Raw genomic sequence first — 13,008 nt, 5'->3', positions numbered from 1 at the left:
GTCTTTTGCCGTTCCTCCCTTGCCTCTCACACTCCGAGGCAAGAATTTACTGTCCTATTAATTGGTCAACATAGATTTAGAAGCACACACCATGTGGTCAGCACGACACGGACAATGCTCAGGATATAGAAGTGTAAGTAATAAATAGTCTGCCTTCAAGGAGTTTACAATACAATTTTGGAAATAAGATTAGCATATTAAAAAAAAAAAAAGAAAAAGAGTGGCCTGTATCAGAACATGTACAATTAAGTTTTAAACTGTGTGGTCTTCACCACTGGAGCTACATGTTAGAGGACACTGAATCCAGAAAAACTTCCCTGATTCTATGAGCCTGGATTAAGTGTTGGTAATTTGTTCTCTGTTAACAGCCTGCATTTGCTGTGTCAGAAGTTGCCCATTTACGTGGCAATAATGGAATCCATGTAACGTCATGTAATATCTCTCACCAGCCCACAAGCGCCTTGAGGACAGAGGCTGGATCTTGTTTGCAGCATTGTTTCTGCCCACAGGAAGTTGTGGGGAGCACAGGGCCAGATGGAATTGGAGACATAGGTGCGGCTGCCCGCAGGACCGCTAGGGGCCTTGCTGCTGTTTGGCCTACAGCCCCCAGTAACTGGGAAGCCAGCTAAGGCTTTGCAGCCGCCAAAATGGCACGAGGGAATTCAGGTTTTGAAAAGAGTCCTCCATCCACAGTGTATGGAAGAGGGGATACAAATGAACGCGGGGAGCTTAGATAATTTGAAATAAACATTTAGTTAAGTAAGGAGGGGCGGCCAAAATTAACATGTGTTTGTGGTGTGATTTACCCAAATTTGGGTAATAGCCAGGTTTTCTTGGCCAGTAACGTGGAAGTGCGGTTATTGCTCTGTTATTATAAATCAGCTCATTATTTCTGAAGGTAAACAACTTACATTACATTACTATCACTTTCGATAATCTTTGATAGTCTGGAATACGTGGTGTGTTAGAAGTTGGTTATGGATATTGAAGTAAATTCAAGGTGATCCAGAAACAGTTTCAGCACGTTTTACTTGATCTCCTAGCAGGTGGCTTGCTGAGATCCTCCAAATGGAATATTTTGTCTTCTAAGTCTACCATTAGTTGCTAATCTTACTGGGTGTGCAGTCCAAATGGCCACATCTTAAGTAAAAGTTTGCTGTCCCCTTTGTTGGGGAATATGAAAATTTCCAGTCAATGTGCAAGAAAAGAAAATTAGCGTGAGCCTTTAAAACTCCCTTGGTAAACTGGGATTACTTTGGGTTTCCAGATGCGGCTCTGGTCTGGGAGTAGAGTTCGGGGGTGGGGAGCATGAAGTTTTCACAGGCTGTAGCTAATTCCACCTGATCCACAGGACAATTGTTTTCTCCTCATGTTACTCTCCTTCCTTTAAGCCTTTCAATAGCTCTCCATTGCTCTTTGGATCACTTCCAAAGCTTTAATAGGGTCTGCCAAGCCCTGCATGGACGGGCTGCCTCCTACTAACCATGCCAGCTTCATTTCACACCTTTCCCTCCAGGTGTTCAGGTACACAGGTCTTCAAGCTCCTTCAATGGGCCCTTCTTCCTTCCACAAAGGACGCGTGATCTCTTTCCATACGCTGCCTGGAATGTTCTCTACCCCATTCCAATCCCCACCTCCAACTTTCGCTGTATAATTGATTCCCAAAGTTTCTTTAAATCTTTGCTCATTGGTTACTTTTTCAGGCAAGGCTCCTCTGACGTCCTCCTCCCACTCCCTCCACCTCAGACTAGGCAAAACTGGCTCATTTTATGCCCGCAAAACACTTCACATTGTTTGCAGCACTTACACTTGTATTTTTAATTCATTTGTATCATGATTTGATGGATGCCTCCCTGTCATCAAACTGTGAGCTCTGTGAGGATAGTAGGCATGTCAGTATTTGTACAACATCATATCCATGGAGGTTAACACAGTCCCCGACACAGACTAGAAGCTCAATAAATAAATATTTTTGAGTAAACAACTAAGTGATTGAGTACCTAATTCTAATAATATGTTCCTGTACTTTTTCTCCTTCTCTGTGATCTCATAACCATCTGCTGGAACTTGGGTTTTCTCTGTATCTCACCTTGGGTCACCCACTCTATATGTGCAATGGTACCTGCTCCCATTGTCTTAGACAGTGGACATGAGAGCATGGTACCCACCCCGGCAGAGGCTTACTTCCAGGAAGTCCGGTATAAATCCACAGCAGGAACATTAAGGTCCCCCATTGTGTTCACTTGCAGCTGAGAAGAGACAATAAAACAAAAATGTAAAAGGGCCAAGAGGCCTTAAAGAGATCTGTATGTACTAGACCTTTTGGCTTATCCTCTGCCATTTAAAAGGGGTGCTCTGGACATTATGAGCCTATATATTTTATTTTTCTAGATAAGGTAAGATTTAAAGAGAGTTGGCCTCAAGTAAAAAAATAGGAACTGCACTAAAAACCATGGATAATTAGGCTATCATAAATTCACTTAAAAGTTCATCTTTCAGGCTCTACCAGTGGGATTTCTAGAAACATAAATAGCCTGCTGCACATTCCTTGTAACTTTGAAGAAACACGATTTGTTTCCCTCCTTTCCTGTAGTGCATATATGGTAATCCTACCATCCCCATAAAGAGAAATTACTGAAGGGCAATTATAACCTTTGCCTAATTTTGTATTCCTTTAATTTCATTCTTGCTATTCTTTGCATGGAAGCGACTATTGTGGCAGGGGAGACAGAAGGATGTGGGGCAGACGGTCACTGGGAAATAGAGAAAGGCAAGAGGTCATGATGAAGTAGGAACAATGTAAGTCACGATTTGTCTCACTGTTGGTTCTGTGGGCCAGAGTTCCTGCAATTTGCTCTGGCTTCTGGTTGTCACAGGCACAGCCCTGGAAGGCGCGACCGAGGGGTCCCTGTGGGAATGGACAGGGATTGACTCCAGCAGCATCAGCTGTAGGAATGCACACATGCTCTCAGGGGTGGAAGCAGGAAAGCCAGCCAGGGGCCTTCTGGGAGACTTGTTTTTAGACCTCTTTAAAGTTGCAGTAAAACGGCAGAAAGTAGTTTTGAATCCTCTTTTGAACAATTTTATTGTCTGCTCCCTTTGCCACAAGGGGGGTAATGTTGATAAACTGCTAAATAATCAACTTTTGTATATTTCATTTGAAAACTTTAAAATTTTAAATACTCACTTTATGGGCTTGGTAAAGCATGACAGGGACTCAGTGCAGGCCTTCCCGCACTCTTCTGGTGGGTGGATTAGAGATGCTTGGTTTAATAGCACGCTAAGGGATTGCCACTGGCCCGAATCCCACCCCCAGTCCATGACTCACTGATTGGAGAGGGTTACTATGTCTGGGAAGCAAGTTTCACATATTTCCAGGGAAGAGGCTAGGCCCAAGATAGAAGTGGAATCTAGTCTTCCAGCGTTGATTGGGGGAATACATCATATTTATTGGGAAAGAACCACATAGATGGAAGCGGATCCCAGATTGGGGTGGGAGGAACCCAACAACATCACTATTTAATGCTTTGGAATATTCATGTGTATTTTGAAGAGAGGGATCGGGTCTTATTCATCTTTGTATCTCCGATGTTTTGTGCAGTGCTTGGCACGTAGTAGGTGTTCAATAAATATGTGAATGAAAAGCAAACTGAGTAAGCCTAAAATACAATTGGCTTCTATATTAGTTTCCTAGGATTACTGTGAGGAATTGTCAGAAAGTATGTGACTCGAACAACAGAAATTTATTGCCTCACCATTCTGGAGGCTAGAAGTCTGAAATCAAGGTGTCTGCAGTTTTCACACTCTCTCTAAAGGCAAGAGGGAAGATCTGTTCCAAGCGTCTCCTCTGGCTTCCTGGTAGTTCCCTGATTTGTGACAGCGTAATACCAATTTTTACATGGCGTCTTCCCAGTGTACATGTCAGTTTCCAAGTTTCTCCTTTTGACAATGACCCCAGCCATATTAGATGAGATGTCCACCCTATGCCAGTATGACTTCATCTTAATTTAGCGAATTACATCAGCAATGACTCTGTTTCCAAACAAGATCACATTCTAACATATTGGAGGGTGGAATTTCAACATTTGAATTTGCGGGGTGGTGACACAATTCAACCCACTACATTTCATTGTGCAATGATTACACTTGAATTTGAATTTATCATTCAAATATTCAAAGAGCACTGGTTGGTTAGGTGCTTTCCTGGATGTCAAGAGATGTGTGTTATGGACTCAACTCAGTCATCAACCACTGTGTTAACACAAACAAGAATTTCATTTGGGTTAATAATGAGGCTGGGATATAAGATCTTTCAGGTGCTTTTTAGCTCAAACGCTCTATGATTTTCTTAGCCATCTATTTGAAACACATCTCTTTTGTTTGTTTGTTTGCTTTTTGTTTTGTTTCGTTTTTTCGAGAGAGAGAAAGAGAGAGAGAGAGAGAGAGAGAGAGAGAGAGAGGCACGCTCCCAAGCAGGCTCCACATCCTGCATGGAGCCCAATGTGGGGCTCGATCCCATGACTCTGGGATCATTATCTGAGCTGAAATCAAGAGTTGGACGCTCAACTTACCACCCAGGTGCCCTGAAACATACCTCTTATATGGCTTTTTCTTAGTTCTTTTTACATATTGCTGAACATTTATTATTTTTTTAAATTTTAATGTTTATTTTTGAAGGAGAGAGAGACAGAGCACAAGGGGGGCAGGGGCAGAGAGAGAGGGAGACACAGAATCTGAGGCAGGTTCCAGGCTCTGAGCCATCAGCACAGAGCCTGATGTGGGGCTCAAACCCATAAACTGTGAGATCATGACCTAAGCCAAAGTCAGACACTTAACCGACTGAGCCACCCAGGCACCCCTATTGCTGCACATTTAAATTGAACTTTCAGAATTCTATTGCAATTGAGTCCAGCAACGTTTCTCTAAAGAATCCAAGAGTTTGGTCCTCCTGTTTCAAAGAACCCAATGTCCAGAGTTCATGAAGTCAGGGACCATATCTGTTTCTCTTACTTCTGAATTATAATAGCTAACATACGGCCTGGCATTCAATAATAGTAAATACTCAATAAATATGTGTTGGATAAACATTGAATGAATGAATGTACTTATTGCAAAATTATTTCCATAAAATTTGGTAGTCATGTTCATATATGTTGAAACCTTTCTTCCTCGTTGTTCATATTTACCTATAACTACCAATCCCAGTGTATCTTAGAACTTAAAAATCTCATGTTGAGTGTCCAGAAATCAATGGCTGTCTAGAGATAAAATCATTTCAAGGTATCTAAGGGATTATATGAAATATTTGGAGCATTTTGAAGAAATTAAGATATGAGAAATAGTCATTGTATGAAAAACAGCAGGAAATGGCATTTGTAAATATCCTACAGTGCAATCTGGCAGAGGAAATCAGCACCTCTCCATGGACTTTTCTTAATAAATCTTACAGTCTATATTTCTGTATATATTTTAGGTTATTTTAGGTGATGGGAGACCCAGGTATATATGAAAGACAGAGCATAGTAGGAAGCTGAGAATATAGGAAGCATTAGTTTCTGCGTTACCTCGATGTTTGCGTACAATGGATCACATATGGTACTCAACGGGGGGTACATGGAAAGAGTCAAGAAGAGTTTACTCTGTGCATAGTAAAAACTATAAGAATTTTGTTGAGTTATTATTATCTAAATCCCCAAAAGAGTTGGTCTCTTATACCATTTTCAGGGCTTTAACACTATTTCTTTATTTTCAAGGCCTCAGATTTAAACTCGTCCGAGAAAAATGGAAGAAGCATTATTTCCGAAGTCGCTGTGTGGCTAAGCCAAGAGTCCTCTGTACTACCCAGTCAATCCCACCAACAACAAGATTTACAAAGGAGGACATAACCTTCTAAGAGCAATAAATAGCAAAATTTATGATGTAACTAAATTCTAAAAACATTTTAATAATTGGAGGGAGAATTTTAAGTTAGAGGAATCGAGTCTAAGGAGTACTTCATTCCTCCATTTCCACCTAACTCAAGCAACCCCCTGCTAGCCAAACTGCAACACGCCATTAACCTGGAATGGGGAAACTATTTCAAAAATCATACAGGGTACAGAGGTGCCTTCGTCTTCCTGAACAGTAAATGGAACAGGACTCTTCCAATGACAACGCTAGAAAATTATATCTAGTTTAATTTTTCTCCGACATCCTGGTTTCATTTATGAGACTGTTCAGTTCTCCAGGGCTGCAGTCAAAACCAGGAAAGCCTTTCTGCCAAAGAAGAAAAGGTTTCCATTTGACAGAAATACTGTTCAGAGTGATTGATTTAAAAGTGCTGAACTCATATTCAGAGTCTGAAATCCAGGAACCGCCAGCTGGGCTGGGATTCAGAATTACAAGGATGGAGTGAGTTTCTGAGTTGTGATGCATTAAGCAGTGGGGGCAATTGCTTTCCTCACCTATCTCACAAGGGATGGAGGAAGGGAAACCTTTAAGAATTAAGAAAGAAATCTTAGAACTGTTGAGTTACTGTGTCTTGCTCTGCTAGAGGCAGAATCACGGTTTGCATTTAGTAGGCAAACTTTGCTGAGGAATTTAATACATCTTTGGGTAACTATGAATTGTCTGAAAGGAGAGTTGGAGAAGACAACATAAATAATAGAGGAAAACCAGATAACTAGTTTTACTAAAGCTGGACTTTAGTAAATATGTGGGTGTTGGAGAGCATAATGGACCTGTTTAAAACAAGCAAAGCATTTCCAGGGTGTGAACTAAAAGGAGTTGGTCTACTGGAAAAAATATCTTTTGAAAATCTGCAAGAAATAGTAAGCACGAACAATGGCGCTAGGGGATTAAGACATATAACGTTAACTTACTCTTTTAATTTGTGTACTGTGGTTTTTAACAGATGGATTTATCAGTGGTTTGCTGTTTCTTCTTCTTTTTTCCCTAACGCATGCTGAGCTATTTCCTTGCATGCCATTTTAAAATAAAAATATTTTTAAAGGGGACACCATGTTAAGGAAGATGTATAAATAAGACAAGTGCTAATTACAGTGTCTAAAAAGAATGCCTTTGCCCTGTAAATCGTGGCACAACTGCTTACACAGAGAATGAGGGAGCTCCATGCTGGGGCTGCACTTTCTTTCCATCAAGTCACGGAGCATAAATCTGGGCAATAAATGATCAGAAGGTACTGTACTGTGTAACTTGTACAATGTTCATAAAAGAAATTAATGAACAAATAAATATTCTCTGATGGACGAGCTGGCAAAAATATATCTCACAAAAATGCCTTCCCCTTTGGTTGGGGGAGAAAGGCATGGAAGTGACATCTCTTTGAACAGTGTGCCTGGTCTCAAAGAGATTAATGCTCAGAAAGTAATCTTAATGGCAGCATCTGAGAGCCCAGACATAGGCCAAACCCCTGTGGCTGTCAGTAGGGGATCTGCCTGTGGCAAGGAGGCAGGATCAAGCTATTCTCGCACCTTCTGCTCACCAAACCACCAACCTACGTGGAATTCTCAGAGACCTAAATATTGATTTGCAACCACACAGAAAAGTTTGTGTGTCTTCATTCTTGAGTAGAAGGAACCCTACAAGCTTGGAAATCTGCAAATAAACAAACAACTTTTCTTGAACAAGTACTCAAAGAATGATAATGTCAATTTCTGTCCTCTGAGTTTTGGTTGGATAGTATAGAAGTGCTCTGAGTCAGTTTCGCTGAGCTGCCTGAACAGTGACTACCACCAAAAATGCCACTCTCATGATCACCATTGCTTGGGCAGGCATACATGATGGCTCCATATTGCCTGTGACAGTGAGCCTAAATTCTGTGGTGTGGCCTTTAAGGTCCTGATCAATAGGGCTCTGTTTCCTGTTCACGAACATGGGCCACGACTTCCAAATAGAAGTATTCTACTTTTTCCTTGCTTTCTGTGTCACCACTGGCTTCTCCTACCCTCATTCTTGGTTTCTTGCCCAAAGTTTCGTGCATATCACTTCTTCCTTGGCCTTATATTCACCTGCCTCTCCAAGAATGCATTCCCAGCCCACTCTGCAAGGCACACATTAGGCCCCCATTTCTCTGAGAAACTTTCTCAATGGCTCCATCGCATGACTTCTCTATTCTTTAAACTTTTGGTTTTAGAACTTGGTAGCACACTGAATAAATTTTCTTGTAATTGCTTCACGTCTGTTCATATTACCTTCCAAAGTAGGCCTAAGCCTTTTGAGGTCAGAGACACTTTTATACAAGGCCGTGGCATTTCATATGAATATTGAAAGTGGTCGACTGGAAATAGTGCAACTGAAAATATTGACACTCCTCACTTGCACAAAACTCAAAATAGTTTAAAAATGAATTTATGATTTAGAAAATTGCCAAGAATTTTTATAATTTCAAAGCTTTATGCTTTCGCCCTTTATGCTTTTTGCCCCTCTCTTCAGCTGCTAAACAGAAATACTCTCCTTCTGTTAGTGTCATTTGAGCCATGCTTCTGTTGATCCAAACTAAAATTTTAGTAAGTTGTTTGGTAACTATTCTGTGGTTATCTTAATTTTGATATAATTATAATTTTTAAATTACATTCTATTAAAAGTGAATCCAATCATTTGTCAGCATTAATGCTTAATAATTTGTACTAAAGACTGTGTGCCAAATAACCTAAATGGAAATTAGATTGTTAAGAAAATACTAAGAAAGCCAAATTGCCACCATGATATGCTGTGAATCATTTAGGACAAAGTCCCCTGTGAAATTCTAGAGGTAGTATGGTACCTCCCCCCACCCCCAAATCAACATTAAAGCAAATACATTTTAGAATTCTCAAAAACTGTGAAATAATATAGTCAAATATGATTTAAAATGAAATAAAAGAGGGGCGCCTGGGTGGCTCAGTCGGTTGAGTGTCTGACTTCCACTCAGGTCATGGTCTCCCGGTTCGTGAGTTCGAGCCCCGCATCTGGCTCTGTGCTGATGGCTCAGAGACTGGAGCCTGCTTCTGATTCTGTGTCTCCCTCTCTCTGCCCCTCCCCTACTCATGCTCTGTCTCAGAAATAAATAAACATTAAAATGAAATAAAAGAGATAAAAATCTCTCCTGATAGTATGGCTTTAAGACCAATACCCCCAAATCTGTGCCAAAACTATAATGTCCATAGATGTTTGAATAAATCCTGGCATGCAACCCCCCCGCTTTATATTTATTACATTAATTATGAAAATTCTGAATTCTGAAGACTTACATGCCTTTGTTTTGTTATATTGTTCCATAAAGCATAAGACTGCCACATAAAATATAGGATGTCCAGTTAAATTTGAGTTTCAGATAAACAACAAAGGAAATACTGATACAAGTTTCCTCTTAACATTGCATAAGACCTGCTTATAATTAAAAAATACAATTCATTGCTTATCTGAACTTCAACTTTAACTGGGTATCCTCTATTTTAGAAACTAGCTAGATGATCTGTAGTTAAAACCCAATGATTATGTGTATGTGTGCGTGCACATGTGTAGAAAACTAGTTTGAAAGAGACTTAACGATGAGTCATCAGGTACAACTTCTTATCTAAAACAGGAGTCTTGTTTACAATGGCCTTCTCAGATTATTTCTGATTTAATACATTGATGGATTTTATTCCACTTTGGGACAGCTCTAATGATTAGAATTTTAAAACAAAATTACCATATCTTCCTAAAATTTTCTGTAATAACAATAGAAAATAAGTCTACTCACTATTTCAGAGGATATCTCTGGAATATTTAAAGACAGCTATATTGTTCCATTCTCTGACTCCTACTCCTATCTCCTCTGTGCTTTGTTTTCTTTAGGCTGAGAAAATTACCATTTCCTTAAGTCATCTTTCATAATGACTTTAGTTTTCAAAGCCTTTACTATTTCTAGTAATTATTCTCAAATATCATTATGATTTGACATTGTAGAACCTTTGAAGAATATTACTGGATAAGAATCTCTCTTTCTCTCTCTCTCTCTTTCTCTCTCTTCCTCTCCCTCTCTCCCTCTCTCTGTCCCTTTTCCTTTCCCTCTCCTCTCCACTACCACCAGTGACCTGGGTACATAGTAGATACACATCAATCATCTTTCCTAAGACCTTCATGACACTTCCATCTAGAATCACTCTATATTTTGTCTGTGTCCAAGTGCATTTTGTGCTTTTCCTTGGACACTAATTCCTATATTGAACAAATGTGTATTGAATACCTACTATAAGCCAGCTGCTATTCTAGTTTTATGAGACTAGTAAGAAATAAAGACAAAGGGCCTGCTTTCATGGAGTTTACATTCAAGTGGCAAAAAGCAAGAAATAACCCCCAAATTATATAGTTTATGTGATGATAAATAATCTGAACACAAATAAAGCAGGATAAAGGGGATGGAGGTAGTGGTGGGTAAGTGGAGCTATTCTACAGAAGACGGTCAAGGAAGGCCACTTTGATCAAGTCCCATTTTGCAGAAGCCATGCAGATATCTAGGGTAATAACATTCAGATTAAAAAAAAAAATCACAAAGATAGCAACCTGAGTTGGGAGTATGCTTAGTGTGAGTGGCAAGAAAGCCAGTATACCTAGAATGGAGAGAGCAAGGTGGGGAGGAAGAGAGAGAAGGAGGAGGGGTCCTGGGATTGCATTCAGGTTATTTCTGAGCAAGTGATACTTGGAATACCAAACAATAAACTCTTAGGGAGAGGACTATCGGGGGAATGTGGGCAATACTATTTGAATATGAGAGTGATACGCCCGGGACACTTCCCTCTCTGTGGATTACAGCTCTGATTGATAGGAGAAAGAGACAGGAATTGTTTTTCTTTCCCTCACTGTCCTACTTGCTTTCCTCCTAAAGATGAAAGCTTGAATGATTACAGTGGGCTTCCTTCAGCTAAGGGAGATGTCCTTTGGTTGAAACCGTATCAGCAGGTGCATCTTCTGGCTGGAGCAGCCAAGGGAATTCTTACTTCAGTGTTACTGGCAATCTTTGTTTCAAGAGTACTCAGAATTCTGCCTAACACATAGTAAGGGAGAAACAAATGTTTCCTAAACTAGGCTGTCAAACCACTCAATCTGTGTTTCTTTACCTCTGTTCATTAGGTTGATAAAAGTCTCATCAATTTGGTAAGACTGGCCCTATTTCACTTGATTCATTTGTTGACCGCTCTTCTCCCGGGTGTAACACTTTCCCAGAGACTCTTCCAAATTTTTAATTCAAATTGCATCAAGTGGTCTTCATGAATGGCCACGAGTGATGCTTTCTTTAATCTAATTCCGTTCTTGCGCCCGGTTATCACTGCACATGACACTGCTATTTATAGATACCCCCACTATGTTCATTTGTTCTGGTGACTTCTGCCCATTTCCATAAGGTACACATTGACTTCAGAAACGAATAGTATTTTGACCCCATCTGGTATTTATTACATGCTTGCTTGCAAAATTCAAAGTTCCGAACGCCTATACCAGGTAACTGCCCTTGTCCCATTGGTGATCTTCCTTTTCTCTCCTCAAGGTACCTATCAATTCCTCTAAATTCCAATCCCCTTAATCTCTGAACTGGAAGTCTCCAGAATACCCTGTAACTTTCCACTGTTGCCCCATCTACTCTTAATTAGTGAAACTTTTAAATTTCTCCCTTCTACAGGATTCCATTTCTTCTTTGTATATTGTTGGAATGCAGTAAATAAAGATTGAGTGACTAGTTTCTATGTGTCATACTGCCTTGCTTTATTTAAAATTTTGTCAAGCACCACTTCCTGGCAGACATCTATTTTGATGAACTATCTCTCCAAAACTATCATCATTAACACACTTACTCTTATGTGGCAAGTATGCTTAAAGTTACAGAGAGATGGGGTGGGGTAGAGAGATGAGAGAGTTAATTATCAGAAAATGCTCCATTAAGTGAGGCCAATGAATGTCCCATTTAAATTTGAATTCACATTGTGAGTCACAAAATCTGCACTTCCTAAAAGGTTCCTGGTCTGTCCCACACGACAGATGTTCGGCAGATACATTTTAAAAAGCTACCAATGTCTATAATCCACAAAGCTCTTTCTCTTTTGGTAACATTAGTAAAAGAAAAACACATTTATTCTCCTTGCTAAGCTTAAAACAACAACAGGCGAAGCGGGCTAAGGTTTCTTCCTGCCCTGTCCTGACTGTCTTTCTCTTTCAGCCACATTATAGTCTTACTCATGCTCTGAATCAAAATTAGGATGAACAGACAGTTACCTTCGAGTACAAACGAAGAGGGCTAAGTTGAGACTTGGGGAGGGGTGCTCACAATTGTCCCCCAGTGGCCAGTTCTTTCATTTTTGGAGACACGGTCTTCGTATGTATTTATTCTTCTGCCCCATATGGATGTTCGCGAAAACCATTCTGTGGTTCTCCTCCTTTCTGTGTTTCTCCCTGAATTCTACTATGGCAGTCTGGGCACGTATCCAACATCAGTAAATGAAAATCTCTTCATGCAGCCCAGCTTCAGCATTGCATACCAGCAGTTAAATGCTGTCTTTCCTGTCCCACATCCAAACGTTAGCATATACAATATCAATAAGATATTCCTTTCATCTTCCCAACACTGTAGAGGTGTTTATATTTGTGTGGGACATTTAAGCAATTCTAGCCAATGGGCTTGTACATGAGGCTAGGCCCCAGGCAGGGAGCAGCCTCAATTGGAAACAGGAACTGAAAGTGTTCTTGGTGAAACCTGGCCTCTGCCTGAATGTAGCTGTCTCACTCAATGCCTGACCTTCTTTAAAGAGGTCACCCTCAGAATTATGGGGCAGTTTGATAAGCTGGAATATACTAATTTATTGGCCATTAAAAAAAGAGGAAACTTTATTTGGATTACTCTGCTTTCTTGAAAACTTTTTTTTTTCATAATTAAAAACATCTGGAAGGCATTTTAATATATCATAAACAAGAGGAAATCCAAAGCACGTGACTTCGAAGAAAATGATGCAAATAGAACTCCTTGCCAAAATTTACTGTAATCTGTTTTTCTTT

At 40.1% G+C, this 13,008-nt stretch overlaps 1 long non-coding RNA gene across 2 annotated transcripts in view; it reads right to left on the bottom strand.

The window, feature by feature from the left end:
* The window catches only part of LOC125912436 (uncharacterized), a 147,527-nt gene extending 134,813 nt beyond the window's left edge, over nucleotides 1-12,714 (bottom strand). For both annotated transcript variants that reach the window (XR_007454740.1, XR_007454741.1), the window contains exon 1: nucleotides 12,232-12,714. This is a non-coding gene — a long non-coding RNA (uncharacterized LOC125912436). The remainder of the gene's footprint in view (nucleotides 1-12,231) is intronic.
* Nucleotides 12,715-13,008: the final 294 nt, after the last annotated feature.

The sequence above is a fragment of the Panthera uncia genome, assembly GCF_023721935.1.
Source record: "Panthera uncia isolate 11264 chromosome C1 unlocalized genomic scaffold, Puncia_PCG_1.0 HiC_scaffold_4, whole genome shotgun sequence".
Taxonomy (NCBI): domain Eukaryota; kingdom Metazoa; phylum Chordata; class Mammalia; order Carnivora; family Felidae; genus Panthera; species Panthera uncia.
The sequence above is the reverse complement of the archived record's forward strand: the minus strand, read 5'-3'. Positions and strand labels throughout refer to the sequence as shown.